We start from the raw sequence: 21,240 nt of genomic DNA on the forward strand, positions 1-21,240 counted from the left end.
GGCCAAGCTACAGGCGTGTTTGTCAGTCCATGAGACATGCCGAAACCCGGTCTTCTTACGAAAACGTCTGTAGAGTCCTAACACGATGGTGTTCTCCGTTTTGCTCTACGACCCCCACAAGTGTCAAGGGACTCGTCTAAATGTAACCCATACAAAAACTAATGGAAGTGTGGAGGTAGGTTTGTGGCAACAAAAATAAGGGGTTAAATATGTGTAAAAAAACGACAATATTTCCCGAGATTTCTTATATCTCTTAGATATAGGACAGACACTTCAAAGTCTTATTCATGTATTTTTTGGGCCATTTATGAACGTGATATTCAATGCGTTTCTAAGGGCTATAGTAGTAAGGCTCAATATTCTATATATATATATTTCTTTAAATAAAAAAAATAGTTTGATACCCAAAGGAGTCCTAAAATTCACAGTTAAATAGCCAAATGATCCATGGTATGACTATCTTAAAATAATTATATATGTTAACTTAGTCCCCCCCCCTTAGACTTTTAGATTAAGAGTACCTTCAAACTGTGAAATTGACGATGACAAGAAATAGTCTTGTTAGTTCAGAATTGCTACAGATAACCTGAAGCACATTGGGAAAAAGCTCCTGCATTCTCTTGTCAGCCTGCATGTAAATCATTTGAAGTTTCTTCTCTTCTTCCATTGTTATGGGCTGTGTCCCAAATGGCAACCCTTTTCCCTATATAGTGCACTACATTTGACAGGGGCCCGTAGGGTGCCTTGGGACGCAGCCAGGGTGTTCCAGAGCTCCATTGAGCCTCTGCCCAGACCAGCCAAGGGCACCGACTGGCAGACAGTACACAGACAGGCTTATTGAGAAGTACTTGGCTGGGGCTCATCCAGTTTTCCCCTCAGGCCTGGTTTCTAGAGGTGTGTCACTGTTAACATGTATTTTATTGTACATTTTTTAGGACTGCATTGAATCACGACCGTCTAGTATTTGCGGGACACATTTTCCTAAACAATGTATCCAGTATTTGTTTTGCGTTGCTCAGAGATGGTGTTGAGATGGTTCTGTGATTATTGTGAGTACAGTAAAGTTCCTCCTTGTTTCATTCAGTCCTTTACCTAATAGTGTTATTCTGCCAAAGAGACCCACTTTCAGTCCAACTAATGTTACCCACCCTCACGACTTGCAGGACTAGCACACTGAGATGAAATAAACACTAGTTTTAACGTCACCATAATGTACCAATTCATTGCTCTGATTCGACACATACTTTTTAGCAGGGAACAGCTCGAGGTAAAATTAGCTCCAAAACAAAGGTGATTTTGTTTTATCTCCACATCAAGGCTTTTTTTCACTGCGTGGATATCGAATGCCTTTAAAACAGGGATCATTAACTAGATTCAGCCGCGGGAGGAATTTTTTCTTGAGCGGATGGTCAGGGGACTGGAACATAATTACAATCATTAGTCAACTGCAAATTGATAGCAAGAAGCCCAAACAGATATTATATTTTGCTAAAACATAATCATTTCAAAACCTTGCTTACATTTGTATACAATGTATTATGTGGGAATACTTGGGAATAGTTTTCCAAAATTAAAATCACTTGGAGCTGATTTCCTGGTGTTTTACAATTCTTTTATGTCAACACTGATTTTAAAAAAAATAATGAATAAAAAAATAAAAAAATCGGATCACCTGCTGGGAACCATGCTTTAAAATATTACTCATGGGGGCCTTCTGTGTCCCACAGGGTGAACTGTATCTTTTCTGGCACACTCAACCCCTTGTATAGTACTGTGTACTACCTGGCATTGATTCACGCCACTTTCAAGGTACACCAAAAAAGGAGAGAGCCGCTCTTGAATACTTCATCATGTTGGCTCGGCCTGCATGGGCATATTGCTTCCAGAGGTGGCTATCTTTAGATCTGCCACTGAGAGAGAGAGAGAGAGAGTTCCAGCATACATTTCATACTTCAGAAGGCATGTCATGGGATTTGCTCTGTCGTCACAATGAAGGCGGCACGAAAATAATATTGTCCCTACTGGCCTTTCCCATACTTCTGAGTTATTTTAGCCTTTTCTTGAGTACACAAATCCTTTTGGAGGCCACATTTTTCAAAATGTGGGAAGTAGGATGGAAGGGGAAATTTGTACCACAATGTGACAGGGCAAAAGGCGGGAACCCACTGAGTTTGCAGTTAAAATGCAGCTGTGAGATGGCGTCCATTTTGTTATGATTTCACTTATATCATCCCACATAATGTCAGAAGTCATGTATAACTCAAACTGTTATGCATAGGGTATGCAAACTGAGTGTTGGAGTGTGTGCTTGGAGGAGAGCAACAGATTTCCAAGTTATCAAAGCAGGAGAACACAGTGAACTCTCGTTGGTGTTCATCTTTTGAGGCAATACCAAAGAAAGAACAAATATTTAAGGAGTGATTCTGCTGAATCTGCAGTCGTAGTCTTCGGTCTCTTCACAGTGGGAGCCAGAGAACGTTCTAGACGGGGCCGTGTTCAGTAGGGTGCACCGTAGAAACGGTAACCTTCTTGGACAGGTTCAGGTAGTACCTCCCTGTTTCACAACCTTTCTCCCTATGGAATTCAAGACAACATCCAGATGGACCAATAGAAGAGAAGAGGAGTGTTGAGGTAAAAARAAATACAGCCTGAGGTGATTTTAGGAACAGGTGTGCTGCTGAAAGAGTAAGAAGGGATCGGATTCACTGAGAAAAAAATGTTCTGTTGCGTGTGTGGTCCCATTTCTCCATCTTATGTTTACTTTCTGCTCATCCTCCTACTCCTCTAACTTATAAATCATTGGACTGTAACGGTATGTTGACTGGCCCCCAGAGTAGGGCATTAGACGACGGCCCAGGGGAAAGGATTTGGTTCATGGTGACCAGGCAGCCGCCGTTTGCTTTTGGCATGGGAATGTGCCTATTGCAGCTGCCCATGTCAGTACTATCTCTCAGCATGTAAAGTTTCACCTGAATCACAGCCTCTTCCAGGACTAGCCTGTTAGCCAGCTAGCCTTTCTAATGCTAGCTGGCTAACAGCTAACTCAGCAGGAGCCATGGCAGGTCTGATGAGTTGGAGCTCAGCCATAACGCTAGCATTGACATATAAAAATTGCTCTGTGATGTCTTTGACCCTTTGTGTCTCCCTGTTTTGTTTGTATTTTTTAGGGTTTCTTGTTGGAATTTATTCTGTAGCCACTGTGTATTGGTTTACTCATGGTCCAAGGCCAAGGGATTTGCCTGTTAGCCATGCCTTATTCAGGCAGGGGCCACATTATTGTTGAACACATCATTTAACACATTTGTTCCAACTTGTTGGAATTTAATGCAAAGTACAGACATTTACAGAACTACCGCCATTGCAATAATTGTTCAACATGGTATTTCAGTTTTGGACATTTAAAGTAGCATGTTATACGGTACTGCATATGTATCAAAGGGAACCCAGTCGTCCCACTGGTGAAATGTGGGTCGTTATTCTTCACAACAGTGCTAATGATATACAGTATGTATGTGTTTTTAAGTTCTCGGTTGTCTATAGCAGGGTTTCCCAAACTCAGTCCCGGGGCCCCCCCTGGGTGCACGTTTTTTTGTTTGTTGCCCTAGCACTACACAGCTGATTTAAATAATCCAAGCTTGATGATGAGTTGGTTATTTGAATCAACTGTGTAGGGCTAGGGCAAAAACCAAAACGTGCACCCAGGGGGGGCCTATGACCGAGTTTGGGAAACCCTAGTCTATAGCTAGGAGTGAGACATGTTTTTCAGTTGCTCTTCTGATAAGAAGTGCTGTCACCCTGCTGTTGCTATTCAAAACCTAGCAGGAAGTTGTAAATAAAATGCTCTGGGGTGAAGTTTCCACTAGGTATAGATCAAGGATCAACTTCCCCTCCTCAATCCTACATTTACCCATTGCTGGGAAAAATCCTACATTTATTTAACAGCAGTGTCTAGGGGGTAACTACACTCTGCTCTTAATAAAAACAGACTCCCAAAAGAGGATATTGAAAGTTAATGAGCCAGGCAATAATTAGGGGACGACCAAGTCCTGGTGTCCTAGTGTCTGATGCTTCATAGTGGGCTTCTTCTCATTCGCTCTGAAGCACGCACGGTCTAGTCACAAAGCATATTTGATGATAAGACTTTTAACATGTTCTGTGTGTGCAGACGTGCTTGACTGCAAATTGTATTGCCTGTGTAGCGTAACTTCTGAGGATCAGTGTTTTTGATGGATAAAAGGGCATTTGATGGATCTGATGATAAAAGGGGAACTCTTTCTTTGGTGCCTGTTAGAACAGACAGAGCGTAAAGCAGCAGAACTCGTTTGATTGATGAGCTCTTGACAAGGCTCTCATATTTACGTCTTTGGGAATGCCTCAGAGAGAGATTCTTCTCTTAAGGATTTTAAGACCTCTAGTAAGGTAACAGGGGGAACTAGTGGTACGCAACATAGCAAGGCAGCAACACATGACAACACAACATGGTAGCAACACAACATGGCAGCAGCACAAAACATTATTGGGCACAGACAACAGCACAAAGGGCAAGAAGGTAGAGACAACAATACATCACGCAAATCAGCCACATCTGTCAGTAAGAGTGTCCATGATTGAGTCTTTGAATTAAGAGATTGAGACAAAACTGTCCAATTTGAGTGTTGGTCGCAGCTCGTTCCAGTCGCTAGCTGCAGCGAACTGAAAAGACGAACAACTCATGGATGTGTGTGTTTTGGGGACCTTGAACAGAATGTGACTGGCAGAACGGGTGTTGTATGTGGAGGATGAGGGCTGCAGTAGATATCTCAGATATGGGGGAGTGAGGCCTAAGAGGGTTTTATAAATAAGCATCAACCAGTGGGTCTTGCGACGGGTATACCGAGATGACCAGTTTACAGAGGAGTATATAGTGCAGTGATGTGTCCTATAAGGAGCATTGGTGGCAAATCGGATGGCCGAATGTTAAAGAACATCTAGCCGCTCGAGAGCACCCTTACCTTTACCTGTTAGTTTGGCAGCTGGGATGAAAGAGGAGCGATTACGATAGAGGAAACAAAGTCTAGATTTAACTTTAGCCTGCAGCTTTGATATGTGCTGAGAGAGGGACAGTGTACCGTCTAGCCATACTCCAAAGTACTTGTATGAGGTGACTACCTCAAGCTCTAAACCCTCAGAGATAGTAATCACACCTGTGGGGAGATGGGCATTCTTCTTACCAAACCACATGACCTTTGTTTTGGAAGTGTTCAAAACAAGGTTAAGGGCAGAGAAAGCATGTTGGACACTAAGAAAGCTGTGTTGTAGAGCGTTTAACACAAAATCTGGGGAGAGGCCAGCTGAGTATAAGACTGTATCATCTGCATGTAAATGGATGAGAGTGCTTCCTACTACCTGAGCTATGTTGTTGATGTAAATTGAGAAGAGCGTGGGGCCTGGGATCGAGCCTTGGGGTACTCCCTTGGTGACAGGCAATGGCTGAGACAGCAGATTTTCTGACTTTATACCCTGCACTCTTTGAGAGAGGTAGTTAGCAAACCAGGACAAAGACCCCTCAGAGACACCAATACTCCTTAGCCGGCCCACGAGAATGGAATGGTCTACCGTATCAAAAGCTATGGCAAAGTCAATAAAAAAAGAGCACAACATTGCTTAGAGTCAAGGGCAATGGTGACATCATTGAGGACCTTTAAGGTTGCAGTGACACATCCATAACCTGAGCGGAAACCAGATTTCATACCAGAGAGAATACTATAGACATCAAGAAAGCCAGTCAGTTGATTATTGACAAGTTTTTCCAACACTTTTGATAAACAGGGAAAAGTAGAAATAGGCCTAATAACAGTTAGGGTCAGCTTGATCTCCCCCTATAAATAAAGGATGAACCGTGGCTAACTTCCAAGCAATTGGAACCTCCCCCAGAGAGGAGAGACAGGTTAAACAGGTCAGAGATAGGCTTGGCGATGATAGGGGCTGCAACCTTAAAGAAGAAAGGGTCTAAACCATCTGACCCAGATGTTGTTTTGGTGTCAAGTTAAAGGAGCTCCTTTAGCACCTCGGACTCATTGATCGCCTGCAGTGAGAAACTTTGTAGCGTGGCAGGGGAAAAAAAGAGGGAGGATCATCGGGGCTAGTTGCATTAGAAGGGGTAGGAGATGTTGGAAGGCCAAGAATGCATGGCTGAGTCAAATAGGAATCCTGACTTAATGAAGTGATGATTAAAGAGCTCAGCCATGTGCTTCTTGTCAGTAACAACCACATCATCAACATTAAGGGACATGGGCAGCTGTGAGGAGGAGGGTTTATATGGCGTTGTTATTCTTAGAGGTGACAGAGATGTCATTGAACTGTCATTATGAACAATGAGTGGTGTTTATAAGTATGTATGGAAACATATATCGTGCAGTGAGCAGATTCTATAACAAACATACATGGGGAAAATTATAAGTATGCATTGAATAGCTGCTTTCTACCCTCCTGGATTGTAAACTGTACTGTTCATCCGAGCTAATCATTTTAGCTTTGTGAAAAGTCAATTTACAGAAAACCATGGTAGAGCCCACTATAAAAAAAAAAAAATGATTTATTTTTAGTGGGAAGAATCCACAGCTGATATCGAAATATTATAAAGAAGATTTAGATTTGGCCCTAATCTTGTTTAGAACAGATTAATCTAGCGAGTCAGACTTTATAGCTACAAACTATTCAGAGACACACTCGCCTGACTGTGAGATCAAGAGTAGATTAAATACATTGTAGGCATTATTTATGTACGTTATGTAAACAAACTTTGTTTCCGGGTTGATTGGTGAGGACATGCTTCATTTAGGGGTGGAGGGTGGTTGTTGGTTGGGGGTCTGAGCACAGATGTAAATCCACTGACCCACCCTCCCCTCACAGGGATTTGTGCCCCTCCATAGCCCCCCAAGCCAGACGACAGGGATGAGCAGTCTTGTCCGGAGCGCTCCCTTCACCGTCACCCAGAGGGGTGGAGATGTCAAAGAACCAGACGGTGCTTTGATCTCAGGTCTCTCAGTTCGGAAAGCACATGGACAGCCTCCTTAATGATTTCGTTGAAATCATCAGTAGCAACATTAATTGAATCCCGAAGATGACTGCTGAGACTCTGAACGTATGTAATTAACAATGAAGGTCGTCGGCTGGTGTGGTTGAAACCCAGATATCCTGTCGAGGTCCCGTGGTTGAAGCGGATGAGGTGGGGAGATAAAGTATATGAAAAGATAAGAAGTKGTGTGTGAGTGTGAGTGCCCCACACCTGCTTCCCCATCTCTCCAGCAGCTGCTGGCTTGGCCTAAAGCCAGGCTAGCTAGACCGACAGACAGAGGGAGGGAGGCAGGTAGGGCACAGTGTGCCAAGTGCCCCTCCATCCATCGCTTTGAGTCAAAACACATTCCAGTCTTTGAAAAGCCAGTGCCGTATCTCATCTACCTGTCTGGAGACTTCTGTTTTTCTGGGCTGCAGGTTAGGGGGGGGGGGGGGGGGGAAGGAAAGCTTTATAGTTTGTGAAATTTCTAAAATAGTACTCAGAATGCATCATCTGATGCGTGATTGTGCAATTAATCTGATTACTAGATCAAATGGCGAAATGAGTATGCAGTTTAAGTATGTATTCGGACATGGTCAGTGAGTGTGCACCAGCGTGTGTGTTGTTTGTGTGGTTGCTTGTGCGCGTGTTTGCGTAGCAGCTGGTGGGCTGATTGGGTTCAGATGGGCGAGAGACAGAGAGACAGAGAGAGAGAGATTTTTGAGGTTGGTTTTCACATTTTTACATTTACATTTACATTAAATGCACCATGCATTATGTGGGTTGAATGCTGTAACAACACAGAATAAAACAATTAATCAAAGTCCCATGATGGTAGTGACTGTCCATGCTTATCACTTATTAACCCTCATTTATTCACATTACTTTACTTGAATAAAATATGTTGTTGTATATATTTGTTTTATTTGTCTTCAAAGTCATCATCTCATCTCTATAGAGCTGCTGCCTATGCTGTCTGACAAAATCACTATTTTGTAGTTCTTCAAAGTAAATAAGGTATACTTTTATGACTACTGAATACCAACTATAAATAACTTGGATCACTTAGTTTCCCAAACTTGGTCCTGGGCACGATTAGTTTTTTGCCCTAGCACTACACAGCTGATTCAAATAACCAACTCATCATCAACCTATGATTATTTGAATCAGCTGTGTAGGGCTAGGGCAAAAACCAAAACATGCACCCAGGGGGGGCCCCAGGACTGAGTTTGGGAAACCCTGACCGTGATCATGTATTTTCAGGTAGAGTTACTGTACCTCATGAAGCAACAGCTGCTCTCTATATCACCTCACGATTGCGCACTCTTTTCTCTTCCGTAGCAGGTGTAAAATAAACACAGACCGGACAAGTGATGCGCAATGGATTATGGTCATTGTAGTTAATTACCACATTTTATGCGCTACACTATGTAGAATATTGGCCTGTTGGAAACTACAACGCCCTACTATATCGCACAGTTCAGGTTGGATCTGATTTATCTCTAGAGAACTGTGCGATGTGCACATTGAGCTCACAGAAAAAAAACGAATTGAATTGAAAGTATGTCCTCAATTAGTTGTTTAAAACTTCTTATGGCTGGGGGCAGTATTGAGTAGCTTGGATGAATAAGGTGCCCAGAGTAAACTGCCTGCTACTCAGGCCCAGAAGCTAAGATATGCACATTAGAAAACACTCTGAAGTTTCTAAAGCTGTTTGAATGATGTCTGTGAGTATAACAGAACTCATATGGCAGGCAAAAACCTGAGACAAAATCCAACCAGGAAGTGGGAAATCTGAGGTTTGTAGGTTTGCCTATCCAATATACAGTGTCTATGGGGTCATATTGCACTTCCTACGGCTTCTACTAGATGTCAACAGTCTTTAGAACCTTGTTTGATGCTTCTACTGTGAAGGATGAGGGAATGAGAGCTGATTGAGTCATGGGACTGGCAGAGTGCCACGAGCTCACTCAAGCACGCCCCCGTGAGAGGTAGCTGCGTTCCTTTTCATTTCTAAAGTCAAAGGAATTCTCCGGTTGAAACATTATTGAAGATTTATGTTAAAAACATCCTAAAGATTGATTCTATACATCGTTTGACATGTTTCTACGAACTGTAATGGAATTTTTTTACTTTTCGTCTGGCCTGCGCGTCATGAATTTGGATTTTTGAACTAAACGCGCGAACAAAAAGGAGATATTTGGACATAAATTATGGACTTTATCGAACAAAACAAACATTTATTGTGGAACTGGGATTCCTGGGAGTGCATTCTGATGAAGATCATTCATTCAAAGTTTATAATGCTATTCTGACTTCTGTTGACTCCACAACATGGCGGGTACCTGTATGGCTTGTTTTTGTGTCTAAGCGCCGTACTCAGATTATTGCATGGTGTGCTTTTCGGTAAAGTTTTTTTGAAATCTGACACAGCGGTTGCATTAAGGAGAAGTTTATCTAAAGTTCCATGTAAAACACTTGTATCTTTTATCAATGTTTATTATGAGTATTTCTGTAAATTGATGTGGCTCTCTGCAAAATCACTGGATGTTTTGGAGGCAAAACATTACTGAACATAACGCGCCAATGTAAACTAAGATTTTTGGTATATAATATGAACTTTATCGAACAAAACATACATGTATTGTGTAACATGAAGTCCTATGAGTGTCATCTGATGAAGATCAAAGGTTAGTGATTAATTTCTCTATTTATGCTTTTTGTGACTCCTCTCTTTGGCTGGAAAAATGTCTGTGTTTTTCTGTGACTAGGTACTGACCTAACGTAATCAGATGGTGTGCTTTCGCCGTAAAGCCTTTTTGAAATCGGACACTGTGGTGGGATTAACAACAAGTTTATCTTTAAAATGGTGTCAAATACTTGTATGTTTGAGGAATTTCAATTATGAGATTTCTGTTGTTTGAATTTGGCGCCCTGCACTTTCACTGGCTGTTGTCAAGTCGATCCCGTTAACGGGATCTCAGCCGTAAGAAGTTCAAAACCGAAGAATAACCTATATTTCTGGTTAATTGCTCAGAACTAGGTGTTTGCAGGCAGGAGGCATGTMTTCTACAAAGACATCAAAGTCTGGTGTGCAGGTATACAAAATGTTTGATATAATTTGGCCTGAAAAAGAGAGCTCTCCCTTTACATGTCTTTGAAAGGACAAACAATAATGAAGAATTAACCTGAAAATGCTTGTCTGTGTTGTCTGGTGTAATTACGCCATGCTTTGTTGGCAAGCCCACGGATCTCACATGATTGAGCATGGACAGCTGGAACACGTCCATGCAAGGTGGGGACACCTTCGCTCCTCACTTGAACTAACAACAGTGACTTCCTTGTTAGTGAACTGTAAGGAAACTCCTTTAAATCTCTTGTCTTCTGTCAGAGAGCATGTCAACACCTAGACATAATCAGAGTTGTTGTCAGCCCGCTCCAGACGTGTGTCTCAGACTCGTTTGTGCTAATTAGACTCAATTATGATGTTCAAGGTGGTTGATTCTTAGGTACGCTGGCAACTGTCTCCAGCCAAAGTCTGACTGCGGCTAACAATGCTGTGTTTGAAACCACGTTTCTTTCTTCAAAAACATTCATGAAACATTTAAGACATTCTTCATGTGTCCAGTCTAATCTACTAGGTAATCACATTCTAAAAACCTTCAAAGCGTTATGTCACAATGATGAAAGTATGTTTTCAACACCTGATATCAAGCATTTTGTTTATTTGCGAGATAATGCTATACCATGTGATTATTATCTACCATGTTAGGTAAGATAATGCCTGCATTCACAAAGCCTTTATAAGGGCAACATAAGGTTTTAAAGTATCTCTTCTGCACGTGAAGGTACTCACCTCACATGTGCACAATGTGGGGAGAAGGGGAACGGCTCCTCTCACATTCTGGCCTCCCGAACATCAGTAACTTGTTATAAATCTCAGTACAGAGACCAATGTCAATCCCCCCCACACAGTGCTTGTCTTGGGCAGGAGCTTACCGGAGCTGAGTACCGGCACTTAAAATGTTCTACTGCTTAAGTTCCTGTTCCTCTTATAGAATATTAGCTTCTGCACCTTAATATAAACAGTACCGGCAGCCACACTGAGTACCAGCACCTATTTCAGTCCAAGTCAAGCACTGGACACACACATGCACGCACGCACACACACACACAAAGTGTTAAACAAATCAAAATATATTTATCATGATTCACGCAGTCTCCTCTGAAAAGTTGATGTTGAGATGTGTCCATTACTTGAATCTGAGGTGCAGTTAATTCTAATGAACTTATCCTCTGCAGCAGAGGTAACTCTGTGTCTTCCATTCCTGTGGCGGTCCTCACGAGACCCAGTTTCATCATAGCGCTTGATGGTTTTTGCGACTGCACTTGAAGAAACTTTCAAAGTTCTTGACATTTTCCGGATATGACTGACCTTCATGTGTTAAAGTAATGATGGACTGTCGTTTCTCTTTGCTTATTTGAGCTGTTCTTGCCATAATATGGACTTGGTCTTTCACCAAATAGTGATATCTTCTGTATACCACCCCTAGCATGTCACAACACAACTGATTGGCTCAAACGCATTAAGAAGGAAAGAAATTCCACAAATTAACTTTTAACAAGGCACACCTGTTAATTGAAATGCATTCCAGGTGACTACCTCATGAAGGTGGCTGAGAGAATGCCAAGTGTGCAAAGCTGTCATCAAGGCAAAGGGTGGATAAGTCATCAGTGCGCAACAGAACATGGTACTGTCTACACTCGGTTTGTTGTTTATATTAAAAAAAGTTAATTAAAAGCGATTTTAATCAGAACTAAAGTTTTGTAGTTAAGGATTCTATGACGCGGTTAGCCTTTACGGCTAGGACTGCAAGTTTGTGTAAAAATGTTTTGTGTTGATTCCGTGAGTGCTAGCTGGCTGTACTACAGACACCTGTCATCGTCGTGGGGAAGACTCATTGTTATCTGTTCGTAAAACAACTGGTTGCAGTAAAGAGCCAACCTGGATACTAAGGAGATCCTGAGGGAAATGGACGAGTACCAACAGCTTTACGCTATGGAGGAACATCATGGAAAGATCCAACTACCTCACAAAATAACTTTAAACCAACAAAAAAAGGAAATAAACCAACAAAAAAAGGAAAAACAGATTAATCTACAGACATGGACGATTTACTTACCGTTGAAGTAGAGGCTAGTGCTCTGGCTGGAATCCATGCAACACTGGAAAAGTTGTGTGAGGAGGTAGCAGGCCTGAGGGGGAGTTTGGAGTTTAGCCAGAGTGAAATTCTCACGCTCCAAGGAGAAAACAAGGCACTCACAGCCAAGGTAAAAATCCACGATTCCAACATGGATTGTCTACTCAGGGAAAACAGGGTAATGAAGGAGTCAATATCATACACATCAACCTACTCAGATTTACTACACACATAATATCTTGTCTCAATGTTCTAACATCAAACAGGCAAACAGGCAAGGGAATGAAACAAATATTGCTAGGACCTATTTCTTGAATTCTAAATATCAGCAATTTGAAAGCTCTATTTTGACCGTCATAGTACCCCTGATGGTAGTAACTTTACAAGCACTAATTATGGTCAATTTAGACTGAGAATAGTAGTATCTAGTTATGGTAAGGGGATAAATATTTATAGCCAGTTATAATTGTAACGTTTTAGCAGATTATAAAAAAGTCTTTACATGGCTAAAAGAAAAGGAATATAACATATATTGTTTACAGGAAACTCATTCTACATCCTTAGATGAAGTTGTGTGGTAATAGGAATGGGGTGGTGAAATAATTTTCTGTCATGGACAAAGGAACTCAAAAGGTATGATGATATTAAATAACATACATTTCGATCTGAGTATGCAAATAGTCAGGAATGATTCACAAGGAAGGTGGATCCTTTTGAATATGAAAGTGGACGAAAAAGAGATTTGGCTCATTAATCAATATGGTCCAAATCAGGATGATCCATACTTCTTTGAAAACATTTATAGCAATTTATTGAACTTACAGGCAACAAAATGATCAAATCATTATGGTAGGAGACTATAACACAGTGTTAAGTACCTCAATGGACTGTTAAGGTAATCACTCTACAAACTATCATCACCGTGCCCTTAAGGAAATCACAAATATCATGGACACATTAGAAATAGTGGATATTTGGAGACGAAAAAACCCCGACCTAGAAAGTCTTGACTACTTTCTTGTCTCTTTACATGGAGGAGATTTAATCAAGCTAGTCGTCTTGACTACTTTCTTGTCTCTTTCTCTCTTACATGGAGGAAATTTAATCAAGCTAGTCGTCTTGACTACTTTCTTGTCTCTTTCTCTCTTGCATCAAAGGTTAAAAAACTTTTAATAGGAGACAGAATGCGATCAGATCATCATCTAATTGGCATTCACATAACTCTTATAGTTTTTCCACGTGGACGGGGATATTGGAAATTTAATCAAAGTTTACTGGAGGACAACTTATTTTTTAACTAAGACAAAATAATTTATAACTGAGTTTTTCCAGTATAATATAGGTTCAGCAAATCCCCTWATTGTTTGGGATACCTTTAAAATGTACCTTCAGAGGCCAATACAATATTCATCAATAATAAAACAGCAGTTTCTGGCTAAAGAATCAAGACTAACAAGGGAAATCCATGAACTAATAGTACAGGTAGATAGCAATAAAAAACAATTCTACAGAGATACAAAGTAAGTTAGAGGAAAAACAAAAAGAACTTGAGGAACTTATTCAAGAACGATCTAATGTAATCTATTACTGGATGGAATATGGAGAAAAATGCACAAAATTCTTGCTGAATCTCCAATACAGGAACGCTAACAAAAATAATTTGCAGAAACTCTTTACTGAAGACGGAGTCATCTATGATTCTCCGAATTATATTTTAAAAGAGGAAGCTAATTATTTTAGGCAGATGATCTCTTTTCCGTTTCATCCTCTCCCACTGAATAAAGATTACGGTAAGGAATTATTTCCAAATAATATAAAAAAAATGGAAAATTAACAAATGTACAGAAAGATCAGTGTGAAGGCCAAATTACAGAGGAAGAACTTTTTGAGGCTATTAAATCCTTTCAGTTTGGACAAACCCCAGGGCTTGATGGCATACCGGTAGAGGTATATCAAGCCTTTTTTATATACTAAATGCTCCATTGTTAGATTATTTTAACTACTCCTATAGAAATGGTAGTCTGTCAGGTACTCAGCAGGAAGGTCTGATTTCTCTATTATTAAAACAAGACCCAGGTGGCAAATATAAAGACCCAGTCTATCTAAAAATCTGGAAGCCCCTTACACTTCAATGTTGTGATGCAAAAATACTAGTGAAATGCATAGCACTCAGAATTAAACGTATTTTTTTTACCAGGTATTGTTCATCCTGATCAGACAGGTTTTTTACATGGACGATATATTGGATATATGACAACTACTAGAAATAATAGAACATCATGAAACATCTAAGAAGCCAGACCTGGTATTTATAGCGGATTTTGAAAAGGCATTTGATAAAGTAAGACTGGATTTTATTTATAAATGCCTGGCTTTTTTCAATTTCGGTAATTCTCTTAAAAATKTGTAAAAATAATGTATAGCAGGTGTAAAATAGTAAATAACGGCTACTTCTAAGAGAGTTTTGAATTGTCAAGAGCAGTTAAACAAGGGTGTCCACTGTCACCATATCTATTCGTTATGTCCATAGCAATCAGATCCAATAACAACATTAGAGGATTAGAAATCCAAGGCTTAAAAACAAAGGTGTCCATGTATGCCGACGACTCAAGTTTTATATTAAGTCCGCAAGCTATATCCCTGCAATGTTTCATTGAAGATCTAGATAACTTTTCTGTACTCTCTGGGCTAAAACCTAGTGTACAATATTACGTATTGGATCTTTAAAAAATACAAMTTTTATTACCATGCAGTTTACCTATAAAATGGGCTGATGGTGAAGTAGACATACTTGGTATTCATTTCACAAAATATATAAATAAGCTCTCCACAATGAATTTCAATAGAAAACTTGTAAAAATAGACAAGATCCTGCAACCATGGAGAGGAAAATACCTGTCTATTTGTGGAAAAATTGCCCTGATTAACTCCTTTGTCATAACATATCTCAGTTTACTCACTTACTTATGGCACTGTCTACTCCTGATGATTTGTTTTTCAAATCATGAGCAAAAAATATTCAGCTTTATCTGGGACGCTAAACCAGACAAAATAAAACGTGCCTATCTATATAATGCATTTGAATTGGGTGGGTTGAGATTATTAAATATAAAAGCACTAAACCTCTCTCTAAAATCTTCACTTATTCAAAAGTTTTACTTGAACCCTAAATGGTTCTCAAGTAGATTACTAARAAAAGCTCATCCATTGTTTAAAAATGATTTTTGCCTTTGTGCAGATTGCAATGTCTCATTTTCGATTAATTGAAAATGATACTTTAAAAAAAAGTATCTCTCTTTTTCAAACAAGCATTGCAGAGCTGGCTACAATTTCAATTTCATCCCCCTGAAAAGATAGAACAAATATTATGGCTGAACTCAAATGTGCTGGTTGATAAAATACCTGTATTTGTGGGAAAGATGTTTGAAAAGAGTATTTTGTTCTTAAATTATATTGTAAATTGGAATGGTGTTCTTCATGGAGTTATCAGAATTGTACGGGAAGATCTGCTCAATCCAAGAGTACAACCAATTGATTACAGCATTACCCCAAAAATGGAGGAGGCAGGYGGCAGCGGGAGGAGGTAGGGAACTGGTCAGTCTGCCCAATATAAAGGATCAAAACTGGCAGAGGAATAAAAATAGCATAAATAGGAACGTATACCAGTTAATTTTGAGGACCAGGATGTTGACAACTGTGCCATACAGATTGCAAAATAGTTGGGAAGAGATCGTTGATGTACCGATTCCATGGTACAGGGTGTATGAGTTGATATATAAAACAACGCAAGATTCAAGACTTCGTGCATTTCAGCTAAAATTATTATATAGAATTCTTGCCACCAACAAAATGTTGAATATTTGGGGCATAAAATCATCGAAGCTCTGCAGATTTTGTTGTGAGGATACAGAATCAATAGACCATTTATTTTGGTATTGCCCTCAGGTAGCCTGTTTCTGGTTTTAGGTTCAGGAATGGGTGAAAATGCATAGCATTGATCTAAAATTGACATTAGAAATAGTACTGTCACGTTTTTTGGCCTGGTGGTAGATCTGTCAACGTGCCCTTGAGCATTGCATTGAGCCTGGATGCTTCTGTGTGTCGCTCTGAATAGGAGTCTGTTGGATGACTGGTATGATGTAGTTGTTGAGCGGCTTCACTGCAAGTATATTGTATGTTTCGGATATTCAAAAATCTATAAAAAAGGAAAACTGAAAAATGTCAATAGTAGGATGGATTCTTTGACGATGTCCTCAGCTATTGTTTTCTGTGCTAGCTAGCTAACGTTACACCTAGAAAATTGAAATAAAATGTTMATATTTCATTTTTAAAAAAGAAAAAAGTGGCTTCTTTGAAGAATTGTTTAACACTTTTTTAGTTAATACATGATTTCATATGTGTTATTTCATAGTTTTGATGTCTTCACTATTATTCTACAATGTTGAAAATACTAAAAATAAAGAAAAACCCTGGAATGAGTAAGTGTCCAAACTTTTGACTGGTATTGTATATAGAGAGGATAGCTTTAGAATTGGAGCATGATGACTGTAAACATGACCCCTTCAGAGTGAGTCAGCATTGGCCTGTTGTTCCGTTGCTAATGCACAGGAAATATTTTTGTGGGGATACCTAATTGAATCACTGTACTAAGACTACATCCTTCTTCCTCCATTAGCCTCTGGTGGGTCCAGAGAAGCGTGTGTGTGTGTGTATGTTTGTAGGACTGGACGGTGTTGAGATCAAAAGTGCTCAGTGAGTGTTAATGTGCCCTCAATGTGAACTCTCACCTATTAAAGTGAAAATGAAGATACGCACACATACATACAGTGCATGTACGTAGACCATGCATCCAATAAGTCCCCCCCCCCCCCACAAACACACACCCACACACTCTGTCCACATAAAAGAAAGCACATGATTGACTTGCCACATTTCTTTCTCTTAACTCACAGCATGCTACTGAAAGTGACTAATTAACGCTGCATCTTGGCGGAAAAGTCTAAACGCACAGCAAGGGGTCATTACCAATCTCRATTTTTTTTTGTATTCTGTGTTATTTTATTAGGATCCCCATTAGCTGTTGTGAAAGCAACAGGTACTCTTCCTGGGGTCCACACAAAATATGAAACTTGACGTAATACAGAACATTAATAGACAATAATAGCTCAAGGACAGAACTACATCAATTTAAAAAAAGGCACACGTAGCCTACATTTCAATACATGCACACAAACTATCTAGGTCAAATAGGGTAGAGGCGTTGTGCTATGAGGTATTGCTTTAAAACCAGGTTTGCTGTTCATTTGAGAAAGATGAGATGGGAGTTCCATGCAATAATGGCTCTATATAATACTGTACACTTTTTTGAATTTGTTCTGGATTCGGGGTCTGTGAAAAGACCCCTGATGGCATGTCTGGTGGGGTAAGTGTGTGTGTCAGAGCTGTCTGTGTGTAAGTTAACTATGCAAACAATTTGGAATTTTCAACATTAATGTTTCTTATAAAACAAAGAAGAAAAATTCTAAATTCAAACTGGCAATGCTTTTCTTTCATTACTAGTTATTTTTATGCATGAGCACGATGGCTCACTGTCCGTTGTTGGCATTTCCTTTCGTACTAAGAAACTTTTGAATACACTTTCAAAACTTTCCAAAACAACAAAACAGAGCTCTCCCTCATTTCGTGTTCAACCGGAAGTGAAGTGTACTAGATTACGCTATAGGAAGGAGTCTGCTTTCATAATGTGTGTAAAGTTCATAATGTGTGTAAAGTGCATAATGTGTGTAAAGTGCATAATGTGTGTAAAGCGCATAATGGCCCTTCTGGCCTGTGTGTCCTCATACGATGCCTCACGCTGTGAGACGCTTGGAGGGGAAAACCGCTCATTCCTCTGTGAGAGAGCCGAACACTGGCTCACTATGCTGTCTGTAAATTGAGTCTTTCTTCCCTCCTGAACAGTGACACACTGGAATGCAGCACATTAATATGACCATGGGTGGGCTCCCAGAATTCCTGTCATAGACTATTTATTCTTTGACCATTATGAGCTTTTCGTTGCCTGTCTCTTATACACATCTAGATGTGTATAAGAGACAGGTGTGTGTGTGTGTGTGTGTGTGTGTGTGTGTGTGTGCGCGCGCGCATACATTCTTTCAAGTTGTGATATTACAAAAACAAAGAAGTTACTACAAACAACTAACACTGTTTTTTCCCGTCTGACATCATTGCACGTGTGCTAGAAGACAGTGGTGGGGTGGCCATCGGCGCAGTTTCCCCCTACTGTGGTTTCCATCGTTAATGTTGGCACATAAATGATTACTAAAGTATGATCAAAGCTACAAACTTTCACGTCATTGTGCAAAGTGGCTTTAAACGTGACTGATTCTGCAGTCTGCCAGCAATGTAATTGATCTCAAACTCTGTCTCTATAGCAGCCTGGGCCAAGGTGGAGGTGAACATGGAGGACAGAGTGGAGGTGTTCCTTGGGGACACGGCCCAGATCACCTGCATGTTCACGGTCTCAGACAACCACGATGATGTCATTATCCAGTGGTACATGGTGAGTAATCCCACACACAAATGCATACACATGGACAGACGCGCACACACACACGTTAGCCTGGTTGCCAAATCTAACTGTGTTAGCAGTTGGCTAAAGGACCAACAGATCTGACAACCAGGCTAACACATTCCTTCCATCTCAGATCCMCSTTTCACAAATGAACACATGCTCTCTTAGCTCTCTGGGCTGAGTCCTAACTTGAGATCCATCTGTACATTTATGCGACAGCTAACATTGATGTAAATGGGAGATTTTACATGGGCACAAAGATTTACTTTACGCCCATGGATCTCAAGCATCCGCCCCTCTGTCTCTGCCCTGTTTTCCAATTGACAATTAAATTCAACCTTCGATCGTAGATCACGAAGACCAACATCCGCTCGAGGATCTACTACGGAGACAAGAACATACAGGTAGTCGACCGGGACGGGCAGTTCACAGACAAGATCAGTGTGAACGGGATGGGGAAGAGCAGCGAGGTGGCGCTGACCATCAGGGACGTGGCGCTGGAGGATGAGCTAGAGTTCATCTGCCAAGTCAACGGAATGGCAGCGGGTAACATGGAGGGACGCACCATGCTCAAGGTGTTCGGTAAGAGTGTAATGCACCTATTGCTATGACCAGTTTCCTGGACCCAGGTTTAGCCTAGTCCTGGACTATCCTAGCTATCGCTCCCTATGTGATGTCATCCATTGTTCCTCTCTAGCGTCACCTGATCGTCCAAACATTGAGGGGGTGCACTCTGGGATCTCTGTCAGCAATACGAATCCATCTAAGGTAAAAACAAACAAACAAACACATTGTTAGCGATAGCTACGGTCAGTGAGGACTTCAGGGTATAGCATGTGGATAAGGTAAGGGCTTGTAACTTTTGAGGACTTGTAGCACTAACCATTTAGAGAAATTAAAAGTAGGATGGTTTTATTGTATAAAATATTTCAAATGAAGCTTTTTATCCCCAAAATCGAGGAGAAAAGGGTTTACACACTGACCGTGTCATGTCATCTTTCACCATAGATAGGGAGCTGTGAGGCTAAGAATGGCTACCCCAGGCCTAACATCACTTGGTACCGTGACCAGAGCCCACTGCAGAACACACCAGGCGGTGAGTGCGACGAGGCTTTGACCACAGTGTCCATAGACACCCTCTGACATTAGTGTCTACGCTAGGTGAAACAGAGTTGATAAAACAGCTAGCTATTCCACATCTGCTTCACGCACTTCCTGCTTTTTGTGCTGGGCAACGTGACAATAATAAACACATTTAGAATGTAGTAAACATGCCTCGGATCTCACAAGGAACAAACATATTTTTTCTGTTGTCAAATATGAAAATCAGATTGACTTCAGTCAAGAATTTGACAGTGAACTTAAAGAACAAAGATCCGCGATTACTACAACACAGATCATGCCTGTTGGAAAAACAGATGTCTGTTTCATGTGCCTGAACATGAGATGCGGCTGTGGATTTGAGCTGAAAATATTCATTTAGAAAAACTGCATTTAAAAATAGAAAGTAAAAGGAAGCGATAGTAAACCACCCCATGTATTCAACCTGGCCATTGGGCACACATCAACATCTACACTTCTACAGCAACTCAAGTATCTCTGTTTTCCATATGTGCTGCATGTCTCACAGAGGTCAGTGTGGTGACCCTGGTCACTAAGGAGTCCAGTGGTCTGTACACTGTCCAGAGTGAACTTCACCTGAATGTGGTCAAGGAAGACAAGGATTCGTTCTTCTACTGCGAAGTCAGCTACCTCGTCCCTGGTGGAACCAAGATGACGGAGACCAACAAGATCAACATCACTGTCCACTGTGAGTCTACTGTGCACCCTCTTAATGTGTCCCCCCTCATATGGAGACAGTAGAAAACTATACACATGCACAGACTTACACAAGTACATTGCCATCTCAAATCGTGTTCAGTCTCAACGAGACGTATGAATCATAAATGCAAGCAACTATGGTACAGGGCAACGTTTTTACTTTCTGACTGTTTGTGCTGTCGCCACGTGTTTCTGTCAAGTTGTGAAGTCTCTCTTGTTTTGTGCCAAACTTGATATGGCCACACTTGCCACTTTCCAGGTCATCTTTGTTAACAAGAACTAGGTCTTACATCTTGCTGACTTGCCTGGATAAATAAAGGTTAAATAAAATAAAAATCTCTTCAGATCCAACCACTTCGCTTGATGTGTGGGTGGAGTCACCAAAGGGGCGTGTCAAAGAAGGGGACACAGTTGAGGTTCATTGCCGTGCCAACGGGAATCCTCAACCACCCTTTACATTCATGCACAATATGGTAAGAAACCCATGCTTACTCCTAGTCCCATGTAAAAAAATAAATAAATCTGTGTCTCCAACCATAAACAGAACTATATACATTTATTCATGCTTTTACTGTAAGTGATGAATGAATGTCTGTGTTCATACACAACAC

General features: G+C 40.6%; 1 pseudogene; it reads left to right on the forward strand.

The window, feature by feature from the left end:
* The window catches only part of LOC111957259 (cell surface glycoprotein MUC18-like), a 73,298-nt pseudogene that overhangs the window by 44,178 nt on the left and 7,880 nt on the right, over positions 1-21,240 (forward strand).

This window comes from Salvelinus sp. IW2-2015, linkage group LG4p (assembly GCF_002910315.2).
Source record: "Salvelinus sp. IW2-2015 linkage group LG4p, ASM291031v2, whole genome shotgun sequence".
NCBI lineage: Eukaryota > Metazoa > Chordata > Actinopteri > Salmoniformes > Salmonidae > Salvelinus > Salvelinus sp. IW2-2015.